Source organism: Aquarana catesbeiana, linkage group LG04 (assembly GCF_042186555.1).
Source record: "Aquarana catesbeiana isolate 2022-GZ linkage group LG04, ASM4218655v1, whole genome shotgun sequence".
Classification (NCBI taxonomy): domain Eukaryota; kingdom Metazoa; phylum Chordata; class Amphibia; order Anura; family Ranidae; genus Aquarana; species Aquarana catesbeiana.
This window is the reverse complement of record NC_133327.1, coordinates 87,509,948-87,535,198: the sequence shown is the minus strand read 5'-3', so window position 1 is coordinate 87,535,198 and position 25,251 is coordinate 87,509,948.

Below are 25,251 nucleotides of genomic sequence, written 5' to 3'. Positions count from 1 at the left end.
TGATTGGGAGAGAAAGCTGATCTGAAATCTGATCCTGATCCTATATAGTGCCTCCATAGTTCCAATGCCACTGGGCAGAACCAGTGACATTGTAAGAATTAGATTTCTCCTACTAGTCCAAATTAAAGTTGCGCTATAAATTTAAAAAAAGGAAAGAAAAAACAAATGCAAACAAGTGCAACAAAAGTAGTCCATAAAGTGATAAGGAATCCAATATATTCCACGGTGCATGTAAACATTCACCTGAATGGTATGTGAATTCCAGAAAAGCCTCCACCTCATAAGGATGGTCGCTTACCAGCTCCTTATGACCTCCTATTACGGAAGGTCTTTCCCGCCAGGGCCTTTGTTCATCCAGGGGGATTACGCTGCAGAACATCTCCTACTCCTACTGACCATCAATGTAAGGTAGGGGTGCTCAAACTTTGGAAAAGCGAGGACCACTTAAGTGATTTGGTAACTGATCACGGGCCACACTGAACTATGGGGTTTTACCACCACCCAAACCACAGATGTAAATGAGCCCTTACTGTCCTGAGCCCCCTATATGGCTGCTTTCACGCTAATGCACTGTGGTTTACCCACCCAAGTTTTCCTGCGGGTTAGCTGCGTTTTGCCATATGCTTCTATTAGATCTTTCAAGTGTGGTTCACTTTTTGAAAGCATTGCTCTCCAGGCTGCTAGAAAGGTCCCAGGTGGAGTGCGCTTGGTATAACTCCGCCTGGGACAGAGGAAGCATCAGCTTATGCAGCTCCTGTTCCCTTCACAGCCATCTGCTTCCCTCACTGCTGGGGCCAGGTTCCTGCACTCTGATGCTCTGTGATGGTGGGTCAGCAACCTGCTGATTGCGATCTGGACTTGCCGACCTACCATCCCAGATCATGGGCATGCGCTTCCCTGGTTTGAGGTCGCGGGCCACGGATTGAGCATCCCTGATGTAAGGGGTATTCTTCCTACTAATCCCAAATTAATACTTTTTTAGCAGCAGTTCCACAAAACCTGAGAATTATTTCAAGGGTCACTCTAAGGTGAAAGGATTGAGAAAAGATGACCTAGACTGTCACACATATGGCCAACAGTGGAGGAAGCCCAGAGCAGAATATGTATCTCAATTTTTATTTTTCAGAAAGCCTGGTAATATATTTGAGAATGACTATATTTAAAAACCTCATTTTGGCATAAATGTGGGGCACATCTTCACTCTGCATAATGAATACATCTAATTGACATTTATTACAGGTATTTTTATAACACCAGTAATTTTACACAGTGCTTTACATATTGTACATTCCCATCAGTCCCTGCCTCAAGCTGCTTACACTCTAAGCTCCCTATCTCACACACTCGGGCCACTCTACATACCAGCATGTCTTTGGAGCAGGAAAGGAAATCCATCTAAGCACAGGGAGAACATGCCAGTAGTGCTATGGTTGGGATTCAAGTGAAGACCCTAATGCTGCAAATCAGAAGTTCTAACCATTAAGCAACTGTGCTGCCACTTTCATTATGGCACAGGAACAGGGCCGGGCCGACCATGGGACCCAGTGGGACCATGGTTCCAGGAAGCATTTTAAGAGGGGCGGCAGCTGGCAAGAAGTTGTCAGGAGTAGTACCGTCCTCGGACTCCGTAGTAGCCGCCCGGATCAGTCCGCAGGAGCAGGGTAGATGTGCACTGCACTGGTTGCTAGAATTGCTTGCCGCCCCGGAATCTAGTGACCAGTGATGTCAGAGGTCGCAGTCACCCCAGCATTCAGAGCGCTCAGCCTCCGCGCCAGTCAAAATCTCCACCCACCCACCTCTTCTCTCTTACATCTTCTTCAACGTGAGGGAAGGGAGGGTCTGAAGAGAGTTGCCTGTGCGGCTGTGCCTGCTGTGACTGAGTGTGAGCTGAGCCTGAGCAGCCTGCACAGCACATGCCTGTGGGTACAACTTCAAGTGGTTGCTCTCTATAAGATTTTTTTTATAAGGGCCTTGAGCCACTATGTTTTAAATCTGATAACAACAGAGCTTTGTACCCATTTTTTCCCTGGCCACTGTGCCCCATCAAATACTGCCACTGTACCCATTAAATGCTGCCCCTGTGCCCCATCAAATGCTGCCACTGTGCCCATAAAATGCTGCCACTGTGCCCTATCAAATTCTGCCACTGTGTCCCATCAAATGCTTCCATTGTGCCCATCAAATGCTGCCACTGTGAGCCATCAAATGATGTCACTGCGCGCATCAAATAGTGCCACTGTGCCCCATCACATGCTGCCACTGAGCCTCATCAAATGCTGTCAGTGTAGCCATCAAATCCTGTCACTGGGCCCCATCAAATGCTGCCACTGTGCCCCATCAAATGCTGCCACTGTGCCCATCAAATGCTGCCACTGTGCCCCATCAAATGCTGCCACTGTGACCCCCCTGCCTGCTCGCCGTCTGCACAGCACTTACCCTGTCTCGGTTGCGGATCAGGCAATGCGGGTGATGACAGCGAGCGGTGGGACCTTCAGTGGGTCAAACAGTGGCTCCTGTGTCCTCCATGCACCTCCTCCCCTCTTCCTGATAGGTCCTCTTTATACTCCTATATACATGTATAGTGCCATGACAGGTCCTCGTTATACTTCAATATATATGTATAGAGCCATGACAGGTCCTCTTTATATTTATATATACATGTATAGAGCCATGACAGGTCCTCTTTATACTCCTATATACATGTATAGAGCCATGAAAGGTCCTCTTTATACTCCTATATACATATATAGTGCCATGACAGCAACTCTTTATACTTCTATATACATGTATAGAGCCATGACATGTCCTCTTTATACTCCTATATACATGTATAGAGCCATGACATGTCCTCTTTATACTCCTATATACATGTATAGAGCCATGACATGTCCTCTTTATACTCCTATATACATGTATAGAGACATGACAGGTCCTCTTTATATTCCTATATACATGTATAATGCCATGACAGGTCCTCTTTATACTCCGATATACATGTATAGAGCCATGACAGGTCCTCTTTATATTCTTTTATAGTTGTATAGAGCCATGACAGGTCCTCTTTATACTTCTATACATGTATAGTGCCATGACAGGTCCTCTTTATACTTCTATACATGTAAATTGCCATGACTGGTCCTCTTTAGTTATCATGATATAAAATAATGGATGTGGGGGCCTTTTGGTGGGTGTGACTTTTTTTTTGGGGGGGGGGGGGGGCAGCATTTCATTCTTGGACTCAGGCAGCACCATGTCTTGGGCTGGCCCTGCATCGGAGCATGGTATTTTGAGAAATTCTTAGGCTTAATTTCCTGTACATTAATAAATGTATTCACAAATTTAGTCATCAAGTCATAGGAAAAACTGTAACAAGCTTACAGTTGAACTACTAGTAAGGAGAGTGTTTCAAACCCATGTAGAGTCTCATTCCAGTACAAGTTGCTAAAGACCCAAATGAGTTTCATATGAATAGCTGAAATCAGCATAGATGTTCTGTATATGAATTCATTTGTTCACTGATGTAGTGATTGATTCATAGGAATAAATACTTTTTTACCTTCTCTGATAACCACAGTGGCCTCCCAGTTGATAAATATCTAATGCATTAACATTCCAATTGTATTGCATAGGACGTAACTATACTGCAGGAGCAATATCCTAGTCAAGTCAGTGTAGCTGCGGGCAGCCTGGCGCTAGATTTTCACCTGTCAGGATGTAGACTGCACAGGTAGCCTCCGCCATTAGAGAACCCATGCAAGCACAGCAATGGCGTGCAAGTAACGTTGTTGTAGGAAAGTGTTTCAAACCTCTGTAGAGTCTCACTCCAACAGAAGTCGTTAAAGGGGTATGTCACCAATAACAGTTTGCTAAAGATTAATGTTCTTTAACAAAAGAACATACATTCCACATTAATAATTATGGTACCAAAATTAGTGCGTGCTGTAAATTGCCTTCAGCATTGCTTCTGTTTTTGCTTCCTGGAGGCTGCTATTTTGTTGAAGCCCAAGGCAGTCACTTCCTTATTGGAACTCTCCCCCTCCTTCGTCTAAAAACTATATGTCACTTTCTGTAATTTAAATTGGTACATTTCCAGCCTTGTTCAGGCCTGAAAGTCACATAATGCTTTGGAAGATAAAAGGTCATTTAGGTCCAAAATATAATTTTTTCAAAATGTGAAAAACTTTAACTGTTATTGAAATTCCATAAACAATTCATGAAATGAGTACATTTCCCCCCCTACTACTTTTCTACCCTTTTCTGGCTATTAGAGATGTGAATGCAAAGTGCTGTGTAAAAACTGATGGCAAAATAATGAAAAAGTGGTAAAACCATGAAAATGCATTATGATGATGTAAAAATAGCACAGTACTGAAAAGCAGTGAAATACTGGGAAAACATATTGTAAAATCTAGGAAATTTAATTAATTGTTTTTTGTTGACAAAGCACAGCAAGTGTGAAATGTGTTAACCTTTTTCTCCCTCCCCTCGTGGGCTTTTTTGCACATCAATGCTGTTTTTTGGGATTTTTGAATTAAAGCAATTACATTAAGATCAAGAGAGTGTAGCCAACCAGAAATTGATGTATTTGGAGTTTTTCTATGCAACCATATAGTGTGTTTAAGAATCAACATCTTTTGTCAAGTTTTTATTGCTTTCAATCACAGCTAAGACTATTGAAAGATAATCGTGTTGTCACTAAAACAGGGCGTGAAGGGAAATATCTGAAAGGGAAACATACAGCACAAAAAAAAAATCGGATGAGGGTTTTAAGCCTTCCACAATGTTCTCAAAAATACAGTATATTGTGTTGTGTCCAATAGGAAATTTTTCTTTCACATCCTGTTCCATGACAGCATTGTCATCTGGACAGAAAGTAAGCTGATATCTAATTCATGGGGACATTGACAGCAATAAAACTTGACAGAGGAATTATAGTCCTTCATCATTCTACTCAAAGCTAAGATAACAATATTGGACCATGTGAAACATCTACCCTCATTCATACATTCCATTGTATTGTGTATATATGCATCCTAGGTGTTGTATATATATATATATATATATATATATATATATATATATATATATATATATATATATATATATATATATATATATATACACACTGTATTCAGTTTAGCTAGATCCGTTCCTGTTATTCTCTTCCTACTGACAGGCAGGCAGGTGTTTTTACAGTATTTACAGCTACTGAAGAAAATTGGTGGTGTTCTTCCGATCCTATTAGTACCACAGACAGGCAGCTACAGTATTTACAGTTAGTGTAGTGCATCCTCTGCACAGTGTGCACCTAAAGCTACCTGAAGAAAATTGGTGGTGTTCTTCTGATCCTATTAGTACCACAGGCAGGCAGCTGCAGTATTTACAGTTAGTGTAGTGCGTCCTCTGCACAGTGTGCACCTAAAGCTACCTGAAGACAATTGCTGTTGTTCTGATCCTATTAATACCACAGGCAGGCAGCTGCAGTACTTACAGTTAGTGTAGTGCGTCCTATGCACAGTGTGCACCTAAAGCTACCTGAAGAAAATTGGTGCTGTTCTTCTGATCCTATTAGTACCACAGGCAGGCAGCTGCAGTATTTACAGTTAGTGTAGTGCGTCTTCTGCACAGTGCGCACCTAAAGCTACCTAACCATAATTGATGTTGTTCTGATCCTATTACTACCACAGGCAGGCAGCTGCAGTATTTACAGTTAGTGTAGTGCGTCCTCTGCACAGTGTGCACCTAAAGCTACCTGAAGACAATTGCTGTTGTTCTGATCCTATTAGTACCACAGGCAAGCAGCTGCAGCATTTACAGTTAGTGTAGTGCATCCTCTGCACAGTGTGCACCTAAAGCTACCTGAAGAAAATTGGTGGTGTTCTTCTGATCCTATTAGCACCACAGGCAGGCAGCTACAGTATTTACAGTTAGTGTACTGTGTCCTCTGCACAGTGTGCACCTAAAGCTACCTGAAGACAATTGCTGTTGTTCTGATCCTATTAATACCACAGGCAGGCAGCTGCAGTATTTACAGTTAGTGTACTGTGTCCCCTGCACAGTGTGCACCTAAAGCTACCTGAAGACAATTGCTGTTGTTCTGATCCTATTAATACTACAGGCAGGCAGCTGCAGTATTTACAGTTAGTGTACTGTGTCCTCTGCACAGTGTGCACCTAAAGCTACCTGAAAACAATTGCTGTTGTTATGATCCTATTAATACCACAGGCAGGCAGCTGCAGGATTTACAGTTAGTGTACTGTGTCCTCTGCACAGTGTGCACCTAAAGCTACCTGAAGACAATTGCTCTTGTTCTGATCCTATTAATACCACAGGCAGGCAGCTACAGAATTTACAGTTAGTGTACTGTGTCCTCTGCACAGTGTGCCCCTAAAGCTACCTGAAGAAAATTGCTGTTGTTCTGATCCTATTAATACCACAGGCAGGCAGCTGCAATATTTACAGTTAGTTTACTGTGTCCTCTGCACAGTGTGCACCTAAAGCTACCTGAAGACAATTGCTGTTGTTCTGATCCTATTAATACCACAGGCAGGCAGCTGCAATATTTACAGTTAGTGTACTGTGTCCTCTGCACAGTGTGCACCTAAAGCTACCTGAAGAAAGTTGGTGGTGTTCTTCTGATCCTATTAGTACCACAGGCAGGCAGCTGCAGTATTTACAGTTAATGTACTGCGTCCTCTGCACAGTGTGCACCTAAAGCTACCTGAAGATATATATATACATCCCAGCTTTGTGCAGCTACATCTCACTGCAGGCCATTAGTATGTCTGGAAGGCCAACAAGGAGAGGCAGTCACAAGCCAATAAAAGAGGGCAAGCAGGTCTGTGTCTAGAGGCAACAGTGCTGGTCATGGAGACGGTGCATCCTCATCAGCACGTGGCCGTAGGACACACTTGTCTCTAGTAGTGGATGACCAAGCCATCCTCATTGTCCTCATCCTCTCTCACACAGGCTCAGGGTACTTTGTCTGCCAAAGCAGCTGCCAACGTGGCCTCTTTCCTCGGCTCAATGGCATCAATCACTCCTTCCCTAGCCCCATCATGTCCTCCTGAAAAGTCCCCCGAACTGTTTGACCACAGTGTTGGGTACATGCTCCAGGAGGATGCCCAGCGTTTTGAAGGCTCCGATGATGGTACCCAGCTAGAGGAAGGCAGTAACGTGAGCCCAGAGAGAGGGTGTGCCCAAGAAACACAGCAATCTGTTAGTCATGTTCTCCCAGCTACAGGTTTGCTCCAGTGATGAGGAGGGAGGGGATGATGAGGTCACTGACTTCACATGGGTGCCTGATAGGAGAGAGGAGGAGGAGGAGGCACATCTCCAGGCAGGATGCCCTCCAGGGGCCAGCTTAAGGGCAGCACACTGACTGCATCACACCGCAGAGCTCCACATTGTGCAGGGCGCTGCTGTCTCTGTGCGTTATTCCAAAAGTTCTTTGGTGTGGGCCTTTTTTGAGTCAAGTGTATCAGATCCCACTGCTGCTATTTGCAACATATGTCTCAAGCATATCTTGCGTGGCCAAAACATCACAGGTTTGTGCAACTCGTTTCCAGAGCCTGGGAGGTTACAATTTCCTGGTCCTCCTGGACAACGTATTTCTGAAGCTACGGTCAGTCACAGAAGGAGTGGTGGAGAAGTTGGCCGTCTGACCAATGCGTTCAGACAATTTTTTAGTCCGCAGCCCCAAGGTCTGATTGGTTCCAGCAACCTTTGCCAGCATCTGATTCACATGGTGCAGGATTACCTAGGGGCAAGATCAGACTTGGACACCTTTCCCACTGAAAATCCTCAGGGTTACTGGGTCTTGAGTAGGGATGAGCCGAACACCCCCCGGTTCGGTTCTCATCAGAAACTGCGAACGGACCGAAAATTTGCACAAATGTTAGAACCCCTTTGAAGTCTATGGGACTCGAACGTTCAAAATCAAAAGTGCTCATTTTAAAGGCTAATTTGCATGGTATTGTCCTAAAAAGGGTTTGGGGACCCGGGTCCTGCCCCAGGGGACATGTATCAATGCAAAAAAAAGTTTTAAAAATGGCCGTTTTTTTGGGAGCAGTGATTTTAATGATGTTAAAGTGAAAAAAAAGTGAAATATTCCTTTAAATATCAAACCTGGGGGGTGTCTATAGTATGCCTGTAAAGTGGCGTGTGTTTCCCGTGCTTAGAACAGTCCCTGCACAAAATTACATTTTTAAAGTAAAAAAAGTCATTTAAAACTGCTTACGGCTTTAATGTAATGTCCGGTCCGGGTAATATGGATGAAAATCAGTGAGCCAAACGGCATGGGTACCCCCCCAGTCCATTACCAGGCCCTTTGGGTCTTGTATGGATATTAAGAGGAACCCCGCACCCAAATTAAAAAAAGGAAAGGCGTGGGGCCCCAGGCCCTCTGAACAGCAATATACAGGCGGTGCAAACAAGTAGAATCAGGTTTGTTGTTAGGTAGAATCTGTTTGTAATTTTGAACTGGTACATTTTTAAAGTGTAGCTCCAGCCAAAAAATCTGTTTTTAAGCTTTTTGGAAAATATAGGGAAGGGTTATCACCCCTGTGACATTTGTTTTGCTGTCTGTGCACCTCTTCAAAAGATTTCACCTCACTTTCTGTCCCAATGACAAATGTTTTTTGACAATTTGAGGTTTTTAGTGAAACAAGGTTTGGTGATAAAGCATCAGTGGAAAGGAGACACGTTTTTCCATATTAACTCTTACAGAAGAGAATTTCCCTTCCTAGGGGTAGATTTCATCTCACTTCCTGTTGTCTCCTTCCGTTTGCAAGTAGGAGTCATTTGTAAGTTGGATGTTTGAAAGCAGGGGTCTGCCTTATATACTCTGCAGAAATTGGGGCCTTAGGTGTTGGTGTTGCCACAACACTGTAAGCCCTCACAGTTACTCTTGGTGGGCGCAGGAACGGGCTCTGCTGTGAAATATTAGATCAAAAATTGTAATTACATGCCCCTGTTAAACAGGGTCAGAAAAATTGGGCCTTTGGTGGTGGTGGTGCTGGTGCCACAACAATGTAAGTCCTCACAGTTACTCTTGGTGGGCGCAGAAACGGGCCCTGCTGTGAAATATTAGATCAAGAATTGTAATTACATATCCCTGTTGAACAGGGGCAGAAAAATTGGGCCTTAGGCACTGGTGCCACAACACTGCAACCCCTCACAGATACTCTAGTTGGAGCGCAGGAATGAGTCCTCCTGTAAAATATTGCATCAAAAATTGTAATTACACGCCTCTGTTAAACAGGGGCTGAAAAATTGGGTCTTAGGCACTGGTGCTGGTGCCACAACACTGTAACCCCTCACAGATACTCTAGTTGGAGTGCAGGAACGAGCACTGCTGCAAAGTATTACATCAAAAATTGTAATTACACGCCCCTGTTAAACAGGGGCTGAAAAATTGGGCCTTAGGCACTGGTGCTGGTGCCACAACACTGCAACCCCTCACAGATACTCTAGTTGGAGCGCAGGAATGAGCCCTCTTGTAAAATATTGCACCAAAAATTGTAATTACTCGCCCCTGTTAAACAGGGGCTGAAAAATTGGGTCTTAGGCACTGGTGCTGGTGCCACAACACTGCAACCCCTCACAGATAGTCTAGTTGGAGCGTAGGAACGAGCCCTGCTGCAAAGTATTGCATCAAAAATTGTAATTACATGCCCCTGTTAAACAGGGGCTGAAAAATTGGGCCTTAGGCACTGGTGCTGGTGCCACAACACAGCATCAGCATAGGCAGTCTTGAAGGGATCTGACATTTCAAAAAACATTATTCAGTTACCAGCATCAGGTGCTTGGTAGCTGGTGGTGATCCAAGACTGATTCATTTTTATGAAGGTCAGTCGATCGATCGGTTACAAAACCTCCAGCAGCACTGAATGTGCGTTCCGAAAGAATGCTAGATGCAGGACAGGCCAGTAGCTCAATTGCATACTGTGCAAGCTCTGGCCAGTGATCCATCCTCAAGACCAAGTAACCCAGAGGATTTTCGGTGGGAAAGGTGTCCAAGTCTGATCTTGCCCCTAGGTATTCCTGCACCATGTTAAACAGACGCTGGCGATGGTTGCTGGAACCGATCATACCTTGGAACTGCGGACTAAAAAATTGTCTGAACGCATCGGTCAGACGGCCACCTTCTCCACCGCTCCTTCTTTGACTGACCGAAGCCTCAGCAACACGTTGTCCAGGAACAGGAGTTTGTAACCTTACAGTCTCTGGGAACGCGTTGCACAGACCTTTTTGCAAGGCCTCCCAAAGATGTTTCATCCTCTGCTCCCTCTGCAACGGCAAGATAAGGTCCACAACCTTACCCTTGTAACGTGGATCAAGGAGGATTGCCAGCCAGTATTGATCCCTCTCCTTGATACCACGAATACGAGGATCCTTCCACAGGCTTTGCAGGATCAGGGAGGCCATGCAGCGTAGGTTTGCTGAGGCATTCGGTCCGGAGTCCTCTGAGTCACTAAGGACGACATGATCCGCAGCCACCTCCTCCCAGCCACGTACATGTCCATTTGTTTCTACAGACTGTAAATGATCCCTTAAAGACTGCTGCTGATACTGAGTGCCAGGCTCCAACTCCATGCTGACACAATCCTCCTCTTCCTCCTTCTCCTCCTCCTTCTCTTCCTGTGTGATCGACGGTCACGCAGGAACATTGTCTGGATAAAGGGGGCCTTGAGAGCTAAGGAAGTCCTCCTCTTCCTGCCTCTGTTCTGCCTCAAGTGCCCTGTCCATTATTCCGCGCAGCGTGTGCTCCAACAGGTGGACAAGGGGGACAGTGTCACTGATGCATGCACTGTCACTGCTCACTATCCTCGTGGCCTTCTCAAATGGTGACAGGACAGTGCATGCATCCCTGATCATGGCCCACTGGTGTGGGGAAAAAAAAACAAGCTCCCCTGACCCTGTCCTGGTCACATAGTCGCACAGGTACTCATTGATGGCCCTCTATTGCGTGTGCAGCCGCTGCAGCATGGCCAACATTGAGTTCCACCTGGTGGGCATGTCACAGATTAGGCGGTTCTTGGGCAGGTTAAATTCTTTTGTGCATGTGGATGGCTGGGAGCGAACTTCTTTGCCTGGTACAATCTGACGTCGGTGTGCCGATAGCAGATTGCCCACAAGTACTTGGCTGTGACACACCTAATTCTACACCTTCATTCCTCTCAGTGCAGGTCTCAGAGAGAACTGAAGGTATAGTGGGGTTGGAGATCCCAGCTGATGAGGAGCAAGGAGAGGTCCTCTTTGTTCTTTGGTGTGGGTCTTTTAGGTACGCTTGCCAACAAACTGCATGGCAGGTCAACATATGTCTGGTCAAGCATGTGGTGCCCAAGCGGGAGATGTTTTGGCCACGAGAAATACGCTTGAGACATATGTTGCAAATAGAGCGGTGGGATCTGATGCACTCATCTCAAAAAAGGCCCACACCAAAGAACTTTTGGAATAACGCACAGAGACAGCAGCGTCCTGCACATGCGGAGCTCTGCGGTGCGATGCAGTCGGTGTGCTGCCCTTAAGCTGGCCCCTGGAGGGCTTCCTGCCTCATTGGTGATGTGCCTCCTCCTCCTCCTCTCTCCTATCAGGCACCCACGTGGAGTCAGTGACCTCATCATCCCCTCCCTCCTTATCACTGGAGCAAAGCAGCTGGGGGAATATGACTGCCAGATTGCTGTCCTTCTTGGGCACCCTCTCTGTCTGGGCTCACGTTACTGCCTTCCTCTAGCTGGGTACCATCATCGGAGCCTTCAAGACGCTGGGCATCCTCCTGGATCATGTACCCAACACTGTGGTCAAACAGTTCGGGGGACTCCTCAGGAGGACATGGTGGGGCTAAGGAAGGAGTGACTGATGCCATTGAGCCGAGGGAAAAGGCCGTGTTGGCAGCTGCTTTGCCAGACAAAGTACCCTGAGCCTGGGTGAGAGAGGATGAGGAGGATGAGGATGGCTTGGTCATCCACTCTACCAAGTCTTCCGCATGTTGCGTGTCCCACGGCCACTTGCTGCTGGTCCACGACCAGCACTGTTGCCTCTAGACACAGAGCCTGCTTGCCCTCTTTTATTGGCTTGTGACTGTCTGCCTCTCCTTGTTGGTCTTCCAGACATACTAATGGCCTGCAGTGAGACGTAGCTGCACAAAGCTGGGATGTATATATATATACTGATACTGCAGCTAGCAGAATCAACTGCCTGCCTGTAGTATTATTAGTATGAGAACAACATTAATTGTCTTCAGGTAGCATTGGCAGCTGCTTTGCCAGACAAAGTACCCTGAGCCTGGGTGAGAGAGGATGAGGACGGCTTGGTCATCCACTCTACCAAGTCTTCCGCATGTTGCGTGTCCCACGGCCACTTGCTGATGAGGATGCACCGTCTCCATGACCAGCACTGTTGCCTCTAGACACAGAGCCTGCTTGCCCTCTTTTGTTGGCTTGTGACTGTCTGCCTCTCCTTGTTGGTCTTCCAGACATACTAATGGCCTGCAGTGAGACGTAGCTGCACAAAGCTGGGATGTATATATATATATATATATATATATATATATATATATATATATATATATATATACTGATACTGCAGCTAGCAGAATCAACTGCCTGCCTGTAGTATTATTAGTATGAGAACACCAGCAATTGTCTTCAGGTAGCTTTAGGTGCACACTGTGCAGAGGATGCAGTACACTAACTGTAAATACTGTAGCTGCCTGCCTGTGGTATTAATAGGATCAGAAGAACACCGCCAATTTTATTCAGGTAGCTATAGGTGGACACTGTGCAGAGGACACAGTACACTAATGCCCTGTACACACGGTCGGATTTTCCGACGGAAAATGTGTGATAGGACCTTGTTGTCGGAAATTCCGACCGTATGTGGGCTCCATCACACATTTTCCATCTGATTTTCCGACACACAAAGTTTGAGAGCAGGATATAAAATTTTCCGACAACAAAATCCGCTGTCGGAAATTCCGATCGTGTGTACACAAATCCACGCATGCTCAGAATAAATAAAGAGATGAAAGCTATTGGCCACTGCCCCGTTTATAGTCCCGACGTACGTGTTTTATGTCACCGCGTTTAGAACGATCGGTTTTTCCGACAACTTTGTGTGACCGTGTGTATGCAAGACAAGTTTGAGCCAACATCCGTCTGAAAAAATCCTAGGATTGTGTTGTCGGAATTTCCGAACAAAGTCCGACCGTGTGTACAGGGCATAACTGTAAATACTGTAGCTGCCTGCCTGTATTCTTAATAAGAGCAGAACAACAGCAATTTTCTTCAGGTAGCTTTAGGTGCACACTGTGCAGAGGACGCAGTACACTAACTGCAAATACTGTAGCTGTCTGCCTGTGGTATTAATAGGATCAGAAGAACACCACTAATTTTCTTCAGGTACTTTTAGGTGCACACTGTGCAGAGGACACTGTACACTAACTGTAAATACTGTAGCTGCCTGCCTGTGGTATTAATAGGAGCAGAACAACAGCAATTGTCTCCAGGTAGCTTTAGGTGCACACTGTGCAGAGGATGCACTACACTAACTGTAAATGCTGTAACTGCCTGCCTGTGGTATTAATAGGATCAGAAGAACACCACTAATTTTCTTCAGGTAGCTTTAGGTGCACACTGTGCAGAGGACACTGTACACTAACTGTAAATACTGTAGCTGCCTGCCTGTGGTATTATTAGGAGCAGAACAACAGCAATTGTCTCCAGGTAGCTTTAGGTGCACACTGTGCAGAGGATGCACTACACTAGCTGTAAATACTGTAGCTGCCTGCCTGTGGTATTAATAGGATCAGAAGAACATCACTAATTTTCTTCAGGTAGCTTTAGGTGCACACTGTGCAGAGAACGCACTACACTAACTTGTAAATACTGCAGCTGCCTGCAGTACTGTACTAATAGGATCAGAAGGACACCACTAATTTTGTTTAGGTAGATTTAGGTGCACACTGTGCAGAGGATGCACTAAACTAACTTGTAAATACTGCAGCTGCCTGCGGTACTGTACTAATAGGATCAGAAGAACACCACTAATTTTCTTCAGGTAGCTTTAGGTGCACACTGTGCAGAGGACACAGTACACTAACTGTAAATACTGTAGCTGCCTGCCTGTGGTATTAATAGGAGCAGAATAACAGCAATTGTCTCCAGGTAGCTTTAGGTGCACAATGTGCAGAGGATGCACTACACTAGCTGTAAATACTGTAGCTGCCTGCCTGTGGTATTATTAGGATCAGAAGAACACCACTAATTTTCTTCAGGTAGCCTTAGGTGCGCACTGTGCAGAGGACGCACTACACTAACTTGTAAATACTGCAGTTGCCTGCCTGTGGTACTAATAGGATCAGAAGAACACCACCAATTTTCCTCAGGTAGCTTTAGGTGCACACTGTGCATAGGACGCACTGCACTAACTGTAAGTACTGCAGCTGCCTGCCTGTAGTATTAATAGGATCAGAACAACAGCAATTGTCTTCAGGTAGCTTTAGGTGCACACTGTGCAGAGGACGCACTACACTAACTGTAAATACTGCAGCTGCCTGCTTGTGGTACTAATAGGATCAGAAGAACACCACCAATTTTCTTCAGGTAGCTTTAGGTGCACACTGTGCAGAGGACGCACTACACTAACTGTAAATACCGCAGCTGCCTGCCTGTGGTATTAATAGGATCAGAAGAACACCACCAATTTTATTCAGGTAGCTTTAGGTGGACACTGTGCAGAGGACACAGTACACTAACTGTAAATACTGTAGCTGCCTGCCTATATTATTAATAGGAGCAGAACAACAGCAATTTTCTTCAGGTAGCTTTAGGTGCACACTGTGCAGAGGACGCAGTACACTAACTGTAAATACTGTAGCTGCCTGTCTGTGGTATTAATAGGATCAGAAGAACACCACCAATTTTCTTCAGGTAGCTTTAGGTGCACACTGTGCAGAGGACACAGTACACTAACTGTAAATACTGTAGCTGCCTGCCTGTGGTATTAATAGGAGCAGAACAACAGCAATTTTCTTCAGGTAGCTTTAGGTGCACACTGTGCAGAGGACACAGTACACTAACTGTAAATACTGTAGCTGCCTGCCTGTGGTATTAATAGGAGCAGAACAACAGCAATTGTCTCCAGGTAGCTTTAGGTGCACACTGTGCAGAGGATGCACTACACTAACTGTAAATACTGTAGCTGCCTGCCTGTGGTATTAATAGGATCAGAAGAACACCACTAATTTTCTTCAGGTAGTTTTAGGTGCACACTGTGCAGTGGACACAGTACACTAACTGTAAATACTGTAGCTGCCTGCCTGTGGTATTAATAGGAGCAGAACAACAGCAATTGTCTCCAGGTAGCTTTAGGTGCACACTGTGCAGAGGATGCACTACACTAACTGTAAATGCTGTAACTGCCTGCCTGTGGTATTAATAGGATCAGAAGAACACCACTAATTTTCTTCAGGTAGCTTTAGGTGCACACTGTGCAGAGTACACAGTACACTAACTTGTAAATACTGCAGCTGCCTGCGGTACTGTACTAATAGGATCAGAAGAACACCACTAATTTTCTTCAGGTAGCTTTAAGTGCACACCGTGCAGAGGACGCACTACACTAACTTGTAAATACTGCAGCTGCCTGTGGTACTGTACTAATAGGATCAGAAGAACACTAATTTTCTTCAGGTAGCTTTAGGTGCACACTGTGCAGAGGACACACTATACTAACTTGTAAATACTACAGCTGCCTGTGGTACTGTACTAATAAGATCAAAAGAACACCACTATTTTTCTTCAGGTAGCTTTAGGTGCACACTGTGCAGAGGACGCACTACACTAGCTGTAAATACTGTAGCTGCCTCCCTGTGGTATTAATAGGATCAGAAGAACACCACTAATTTTCTTCAGGTAGCTTTAGGTGCACACTGTGCAGAGAACGCACTACACTAACTTGTAAATACTGCAGCTGCCTGCAGTACTGTACTAATAGGATCAAAAGGACACCACTAATTTTGTTTATGTAGCTTTAGGTGCACACTGTGCAGAGGACACACTATACTAACTTGTAAATACTACAGCTGCCTGTGGTACTGTACTAATAAGATCAGAAGACCCTCACTAATTTTCTTCAGGTAGCTTTAGGTGCAAACTGTGCAGAGGACACAGTACACTAATTGTAAATACTGTAGCTGCCTGCCTGTGGTATTAATAGGAGCAGAACAACAGCAATTGTCTCCAGGTAGCTTTAGGTGCACACTGTGCAGAGGATGCACTAAACTAACCTGTAAATACTGCAGCTGCCTGCGGTACTGTACTAATAGGATCAGAAGAACACCACTAATTTTCTTCAGGTAGCTTTAGGTGCACACTGTGCAGAGGACGCACTACACTAGCTGTAAATACTGTACCTGCCTCCCTGTGGTATTAATAGGATCAGAAGAACACCACAAATTTTCTTCAGGTAGCTTTAGGTGCACACTGTGCAGAGGATGCACTACTCTAACTTGTAAATACTACAGCTGCCTGTGGTACTGTACTAATAGGATCAGAAGAACACCACTAATTTTCTTCAAGTAGCTTTAGGTGCGCACTGTGCAGAGGACGCACTACACTAACTTGTAAATACTGCAGCTGCCTGTGGTACTGTACTAATAGGATCAGAAGAACACCACTAATTTTCTTCAGGTACCTTTAGGTGCACACTGTGCAGAGGACGCACTACACTAACTCTCTGTCTATCTATTCCTCTCTCAACGCCGGAACACACTACACAGGGCCGCCGTGCAGACAGCCTTATATAGTGTGGGGCATGTACTAAACCCCCTAAGCCATAATTGGTCAAAGCCACCCTGGCTTTGGCCACTTGCGGCTCTCTGTACAGACGGCGCTGTGATTGGCCAAGACTGCGGGTCATAGTGCATGCTTGGTCAATCATCAGCCAGCAATGCACTGCGATGCCGCAGTGAATTATGGGCCGTGACGCGCCACTCGAATTTGGCGCGTCACGGCCCATTTCGAATTCGGCGAACGACTGAACAGGCAATGTTCGAGTCGAACATGCGATCGATTCGAACACGAAGCTCATCCCTAGTCTTGAGGATGGAACACTGGCCAGAGCTTGCGTAGTATGCAATTGAGCTACTGGCCTGTCCTGCATCCAGCGTTCTTTTGGAACGCACATTCAGTGCTGCTGGAAGCTTTGTAACTGGTCACAGGGTGAGCCTGTCCACTGAATCGGTCGATCGGCTGACCTTCATAAAAATGAATCAGTCTTGGATCACCAGCTACCAAGCACCTGATGCTGATGTAACCGACTGATTTGTTTTTAATGTGAGATCCCTTCAAGACTGCCTATGCTGATGCTGAGTGACTATCCTGTTATGCTGAGTGACAATCCTCTTCCTCCTTAATTTTCATGCTGATAGCTTGTAAGAACATTTTTGGTTCTGGGAATTGCCACCAGTGGCCAAGGCCCAATTTTTCTGCCCCTGTTTAACAGGGGCGTGTAATTACAATTTTTGATGCAATACTTTGCAGCAGGGCTCATTCCTGTGCTTCAACTATAGCATCTGTGAGGGGTTGCAGTGTTGTGGCACCAGTGCCTAAGGCCCAATTTTTCTGCCCCTGTTCAACAGGGACATGTACTTACAATTCTTGATTTAATATTTCACAGCAGGGCCCATTCCTGCACCCACCAAGAGTAACTGTGAGGGCTTACAGTGTTGTGGCAACACCACCACCACCACCAAAGGCCCGATTTTTCTTCCCCTGTTCAACAGGTGCATGTAATTAAAATTCTTGATATAATATTTCACAGCAGGGCCTGTTCCAGCGCCCACCAAGAGTAACTGTGAGGACTTACAGTGTTGTGGCAACACCAACACCTAAGTCCCCAATTTCTGCCCAAAAATCTACCCCTAGGAAGGGAAATTCTCTCCTGTAAGAGTTAATATGGGAAAAACGTGTCTCCTCTTCACTGATGCTTTATCACCAATCCTTGTTTCACTAAAAACCCCAAATTTTCAAAAAACATTTGTCATTGGGACAGAAAGTGAGGTGAAATCTTCTGAAGAGGTGCACAGATAGCAAAACAAATGTTACAAGGGTGATAATCCTTCCCTATGTTTTCCAGAAAGCTTAAAAATAGATTTTTTGGCTGGAGCTACACTTTAAAAATGTACCAGTTCAAAATTACAAACAGATTCTACTTAGCAACAAACCTACAGTCCCTATCTTGTTTGCACCGCCTGTATACTGCTGTTCAGAGTATATAGGGCCTGGGGGCCCCACGCCTTTCCTTTTTTTAATTTGGGTGCGGGGTTCCCCTTAATATCCATACAAGACCCAAAGGGCCTGGTAATGGACTGGGGGGGTACCCATGCCGTTTGTCTCACTGATTTTCATCCATATTGTCGGTACCCGACATCACATTAAAGCCGCAAGCAGTTTTAAATGACTTTTATTCCTTTAAAAATGTTATTTAGTGCAGGGACTGTTCTAGGCACGGAAAACATGCACCACTTTGCAGGCATACTATAGACACCCCCAGGTACGATATTTAAAGGAATATTTCACTTTTATTTTTTCACTTTAAACATCATTAAAATCACTGCTCCCGAAAAAATGTCCATTTTTAAAAACTTTTTTTTGCATTGGTACATGTCCCCTGGGGCAGGACCCGGGTCCCCAAACCCTTTTTAGAACAATAACTTGCATATTAGCCTTTAAAATTAGCACTTTTGATTTTGAACGTTCGCGTCCCATAGACTTTAATGGGGTTCTAAAGTTTGCGCAAACTTTCGGTCCGTTCGCAGGTTCTGGTGCAAAGCGAACCGGGGGGTATTCGGCTCATCCCTAATGGACACTAATATGCCCTTCAGTCTGACCTACAGTAACACTGTCCAATTAACCAGACTCACCCAACTACTGTGAGTCAGTAAAAAACTTACCTACACTAATCTAGGCCTATTTCAACCTCCCCCTCTGGTATACCACCTGCCTATCCAGCTTTCCAAGCCTCAATTTGTTTATCCAACATAGTGTTCCTTTCACCCAGTCTTAGTTCATACGACCCCCGGATTGTATCTTTCTTGCATGTACGGGACTGGTGTTACCTTCATGGCCTACCTACTCCTGACTTTTTGTCTGTTACTTTGATTTTACTGTAAGAACCACCAATGTTGTATGTGTCACTGCTCCTGTGTTCTTTTTCTTTATTGGAACCTTATGTTGTTGGCTGCATTCTAACCTATTTTTTTGCAGTCCTTCTGTAGTTCTGTTCATATTTTGATTTAATAAAATATTTAAACAAGAAAACAATATCGGCTTGGATTCTACTTTAGTATGCAACTTTTGTAAGCGTCCACCATTATCTACTGATTAAAATCGAGGAGAGGATGGGCTAAGGGACAGGTGGGCAATTGCCCCCTAGGTAAGTCCTAATAAGATTTGTCAGGTTGGTGGCCCTAAGTGGAGATAATTCAAAATTCAAACTTTGATCAGAAGAGGGCCTACATTCAGTGCTACACAGTGGGCATTATATAGCTTTCTGCTCCTATTCGGAAATTACAGCGTTTGACATAGGGCAGTCTTCCAGCACTGAATTGTGAAATGTCATGTGATCAAATGCCAAAAGCCACAAAGTAAGTTGACACTTCAAGATATGCATCTGTAATATAACAAGTAGAGCAGATGTCCAAAAAGTTTCAGTTCTATTGTCATCTACATCCTTTTATGTATAACACTTATCATTATAACTTTAGTTACATAGTTATATAGTAGGTGAGGTTGAAAAAAGACACAAGTCCATCAAGTCCAACCTATGTGTGTGATTATGTGTCAGTATTACATTGTATATCCCTGTATGTCATTCAGGTGATTATCTAATAGTTTCTTGAAGCTATCAGTGCTCCCCGCTGAGACCACCGCCTGTGGAAGGGAATTCCACATCCTTGCCGCTCTTACAGTAAAGACCCCTCTATGTAGTTTAAGGTTAAACCTCTTTTCTTCTAATTTTAATGAGTGGCCACGAGTCTTGTTAAATTCTCTTCTGCGAAAAAGTTTTATCCCTATTCTGGGGTCACCAGTACAGTATTTGTAAATTGAAATCATATCCCCTCTCAAGCGTCTCTTCTCCAGAGAGAATAAGTTCAGTGCTCGCAACCTTTCCTCATAACTAAGATCCTCCAGACCCTTTATTAGCTTTGTTGCCCTTCTTTGTACTCGCTCCATTTCCAGTACATCCTTCCTGAGGACTGGTGCCCAGAACTGGACAGCATAGTCCAGGTGCGGCCAGACCAGAGCCTTGTAGAGTGGGAGAATTATCGTTTTATCTCTTGCGTTGATCCCCCTTTTAATGCATGCCAATATTCTGTTTGCTTTGTTAGCAGCAGCTTGGCATTGCATGCCATTGCTGAGCCTATCATCTACTAGGACCCCCAGGTCCTTTTTCATCCTAGATTCCCCCAGAGGTTCTCCCCCCAGTGTATAGATTGCATTCATATTTTTGCCATCCAAATGCATTATTTTACATTTTTCTACATTGAACCTCATTTGCCATGTAGTTGCCCACCCCATTAATTTGTTCAGGTCTTTTTGCTAGGTTTCCGCATCCTGTGGAGAAGTTATTGCCCTGCTTAGCTTAGTATTGTCTGCAAATACAGAGATTGAACTGTTTATCCCATCCTCCAGGTCGTTTATAAACAAATAAATAGGATTGGTCCCAGCACAGAACCCGACGGAACCCCACTACCCACCCCTGACCATTCTGAGTACTCCCCATTTATCACCACCCTCTGAACTCGCCCTTGTAGCCAGTTTTCAATCCATGTACTCACCCTATGGTCCATGCCAATGGACCTTATTTTGTACAGTAAACGTTTATGGGGAACTGTGTCAAATGCTTTTGCAAAATCCAGATACACCACGTCTACGGGCCTTCCTTTATCTAGATGGCAACTCACCACCTCATAGAAGGTTAATAGATTGGTTTGGCAAGAACGATTCTTCATGAATCCATGCTGATTACTGCTAGTGATACTGTTCTTATTACTAAAATCTTGTATATAGTCCCTTATCATCCCCTCCAAGAGTTTACATACTATTGATGTTAGGCTAACTGGTCTGTAATTCCCAGGGATGTATTTTGGGCCCTTTTTAAATATTGGTGCTACATTGGCTTTTCTCCAATCAGCTGGTACCATTCCAGTCAGTAGACTGTCTGTAAAAATTAGGAACAACTGTCTGGCAATCACTTGACTGAGTTCCCTAAGTACCCTCGGATGCAAGCCATCTGGCCCCGGTGATTTATTAATGTTAAGTTTCTCAAGTCTAATTTTAATTCTGTCCTCTGTTAACCATGGAGGTGCTTCCTGTGTTGTGTCATGAGGATAAACACTGCAGTTTTGGTTACTGAAGCCCCCCGATTCACTCGTGAAGACTGAGGAGAAGAATAAATTCAATACCTATAGATCCAGTAATGTTTTATTTCTAGTAGGTGCGTCTACCATCTGACCCATAAAATTGTCCTGCAAGACATTAAGGAACTGGCGAGCCTTAAATAAATGCGCGGTTCCCTCCGCCCAGTCTATGTCTGGATAATTAAAATCCCCCATTATGATAACACTTCCCATCCTTGCTGCTAATCCAATTTGTGATAGGAGATCTGTCTCCACTTCCTCCCTCAGGTTAGGGGGCCTATAGCATACTCCCAGTATTATTTTCCCCTTAGCTTCATCCCTTTGGAGCTCTACCCATAAGGATTCTACCTCCTCTCTAGCTCCCTCAGTGATGTCATCTCTCACATTCGCTTGTACATTATTCTTGATATATAGGCATACCCCTCCCCCTTTTTTACCCTCTCTATCCTTGCGGTATAGGGTATACCCTTGAATGTTTGCCAGCCAATCATGAGAGCTGTTGAACCAGGTCTCTGAAATTCCCACAAAATCCAAATCCTCCTTGTACAACAGGATCTCTAATTCACCCATCTTGTCCGCCATGCTCCTGGCATTGGTGAACATGCCACATAGTTTAGACCGGTCGCATATTGTCCTCGTATTGGGTGTTTCGAGATTGCAACTAGGACTTGCTACTATACTCACCTTGTGTTTTTGTGCTTTGGTTAACCTACCACTAATGCCCCCAATACTACCCTCTGGAATATCTTCCGCGCTGGCTATCTCTGTCTCTGGACCCTCCCCCCCATCGCCTAGTTTAAAAACCCCTCTAACTTTTTGGCCATCTTCATTCCCAGCAGATCTGCACCCTCCTCATTTAGGTGCAGTCCGTCCCTTCTATAGTACCAGTTACCGACTGAGAAGTCGGCCCAGTCCTCCAGGAACCCAAACCCCTCCTTACTACACCAGCTCTTCAGCCACTTGTTTACTTCCCTAATCTCCCTCTGCCTTTCTGATGTGGCTCAATGTACCGGTAGTATTCCTGAGAATACTACCTTGGAGGTCCTTTTCCTCAATATAGCTCCTAAGTCCCTAAAATCATTCTTTAGGACACTCCATCTGCCTCTGACTTTGTCATTGGTGCCAATGTGCACCATGACAGCCGGGTCTTCCCCAGCCCCTCCCAGTAATCTGTCCACAAGATCCGTGATGTGCCGAACCCGAGCGCTCGGTAGACAACATACTGTTCGGCGCTTCAGGTCTTGGTTACAGATTGCCCTTTCTGTCCTTCTAAGAATTGAGTCCCCTACCACCAGAATCTGTCTTTCCTTTCCCTTTGCTCCCCCCCCACTCTCACTGGAGGAGTTCTTTGCCCGGGAGCTAGGAGAGTCCCTCAGCTCCAGCAGTGCTGGTCCCTGACTGGTTTCACCAATGTCACTCAATGGAGCGTACTTATTGGGATGCTCCAGTCCTGGATCGGCCTCCCTGTCACTTCCCCCTCTACCCCTCCTGATTGTCACCCATCTACTCTTTGCTAGTGCCTGCACCTCTTTGTCTCCACCCGCCTCTGTGCTGGCCCCTGCCGTCACCTGCCGCGTACGTTCCTGGCTCTCCTTTATTATGGAGGGACTTCTCAGTGCTGACAGTTGGTTCCCCAGATTCAGAACCTGGGCTTCCAGGGAAACAATGTGCTTACATTTTGCACAGCAGTATTCGCCGTCGATCGGATGATCAAGGATCGCATACATGCAGCAAGAAGCTTGCTTCCTGGCACTAATACTCAAGACAATACACAGGTACACAACAAGACAATACCCAGGTACTCACAGACCTACGTGCAATCTCAGAACAGTCGCAGACCTACGTGCACTCGCAATACTCAAGTATACAGTACACAATACACAAGTACTAATGATCCACACACACTACTCAGAAAACACTCAGGTACTTACACTACACAGGTACTATGACCCCTGTTATAACCTCCTGATTTTAAACTCTGGTTTTTAACTCACCACTTAGACCAGTTCCACTTACACAGAGTTCCACAGCCTCAGACTGAGCAGGCTCAGAATGAGTCCTACACACAGTTATATAGGCACCTGTGAGCAATTAACCACCCCCCTTAATTGATAGCCTGAAGGAACCAGAGAAAAAAAAAGTGACGGAAAAAGGTGATTGAAAAACTAAAAGGAAAAGCCCCAAAAATGCAACCCAGCAAACAAAAAGCAAGACTTGTTCACTCTAACTCTGGTTTTTAACTCACCACTTAGACCAGTTCCACTTACACAGAGTTCCACAGCCTCAGACTGAGCAGTAGACTTTAATTTTTGAACTTCTATGAAACCAGTTTAAATGGTCATTTCACTTTTAAAAAACTATGTATTTCCCTGAAAAGGGGGCCCATAAAAATAAATCACTTGCTTTCATCTGACTCATTCCTAGTGAAATACAATGTATTGGTTACATAGTTAAATGCTTAAATGTATTGAAATGTATTGGTTACATAGAACAACTTTTAAGTAAAACTTTTTGGAGTAAAAGGGTATTTTTTTTTTATTATAATTCATTATAAAAACTTTATGTGGTTCCAGAGTATACATGTTCATTAACAGTCCAACATTTAAAGCAGAACCATCCATATAAAAATGATGTGTGGAAAAGCCATTGTGTTTCATTTATAATACATTTCATGGAGCAACATGTCTTTAGGAGCAGCAACTTGATTGGTCTAACACTGCTAAAAATACATAAATAACATAATAACAATAAACATATATTTCCATCCATAGATGTTTAACATATCTCATTGAAATATACAAGCAAAAATACATGTATCTATACAGTTATTGAAGTCCTTAGTGAATGCTGCTCTGCCTTTATACAAACTGACGTATTTGGGACGCAATTGCCCAAAAAATTTTGATAAGATCTGGGCTGCATGGGTTATGGCGAGCCCCCCCCCCCCTTCTTTTTTCTTTTTGCTGTTAGGTTGGGGTTATTCTTAGTGTATATGTGATAATGAAAGATCTCTCCTTAGCTCCCCCACTGGTTGAACTCCTCCTTCTACCATTTCATAATTACACCTTTGCCCCCCCCCCATCTCCTGCTTGAGATATCCCTATTGTTTATTGAGTCCTGTATCTTGACTAGTTCTTAGATCTGTGATATAGTGTGCTGGTGAATTTTGGGATGTTGGTTTATACCATGCTTGCTGTAGTTCTCAGCAATCCAAAATAAATGTACCACTGCTGTTTTCTTGTTTTTGGAAACTTTAATTTTTTGTTAAAAAAAAAATGTATATGTACACTATATTGTCAAAAGGTGTTCTATCGGGTCGCGGGCCGGTCAAGTTCCTCCACAAAACTCACTCATCCATGTCTTTATTATTATTATTATACAGGATTTATATAGCGCCGACAGTTTACGCAGCGCTTTACAACATTAGGGCAGACAGTACAAGTACAATACAATTCAATACAGGAGGAATCAGAGGGCCCTGCTCGTTAGAGCTTACAATCTAGGAGGGAGGGTCAAGTTATACAAAAGGGTAATAGCTGTGGGGGATGAGCTAATGGAGAAAATAGTGCAGTTGTTAGATGGAGGCAGGATAGGCTTCTCTGAAGAGGAAAGTTTTCAGGGATCGCCTAAAAGTGAATAAATTTGGAGACAGTCTGACAGATTGGGGTAGGGAATTCCAGAGGATAGGCGAGGCTCGGGAGAAGTTCAGGAGGCAGATATGAGAGGAGGTGATGAAGGAACTAGAGAGCAGGAGGCCTTGGGAGGAACGGAGATGGTGATTAGGTTGGTATTTTGAGACTACGTTAGTGATGTAGCTGGGGGCA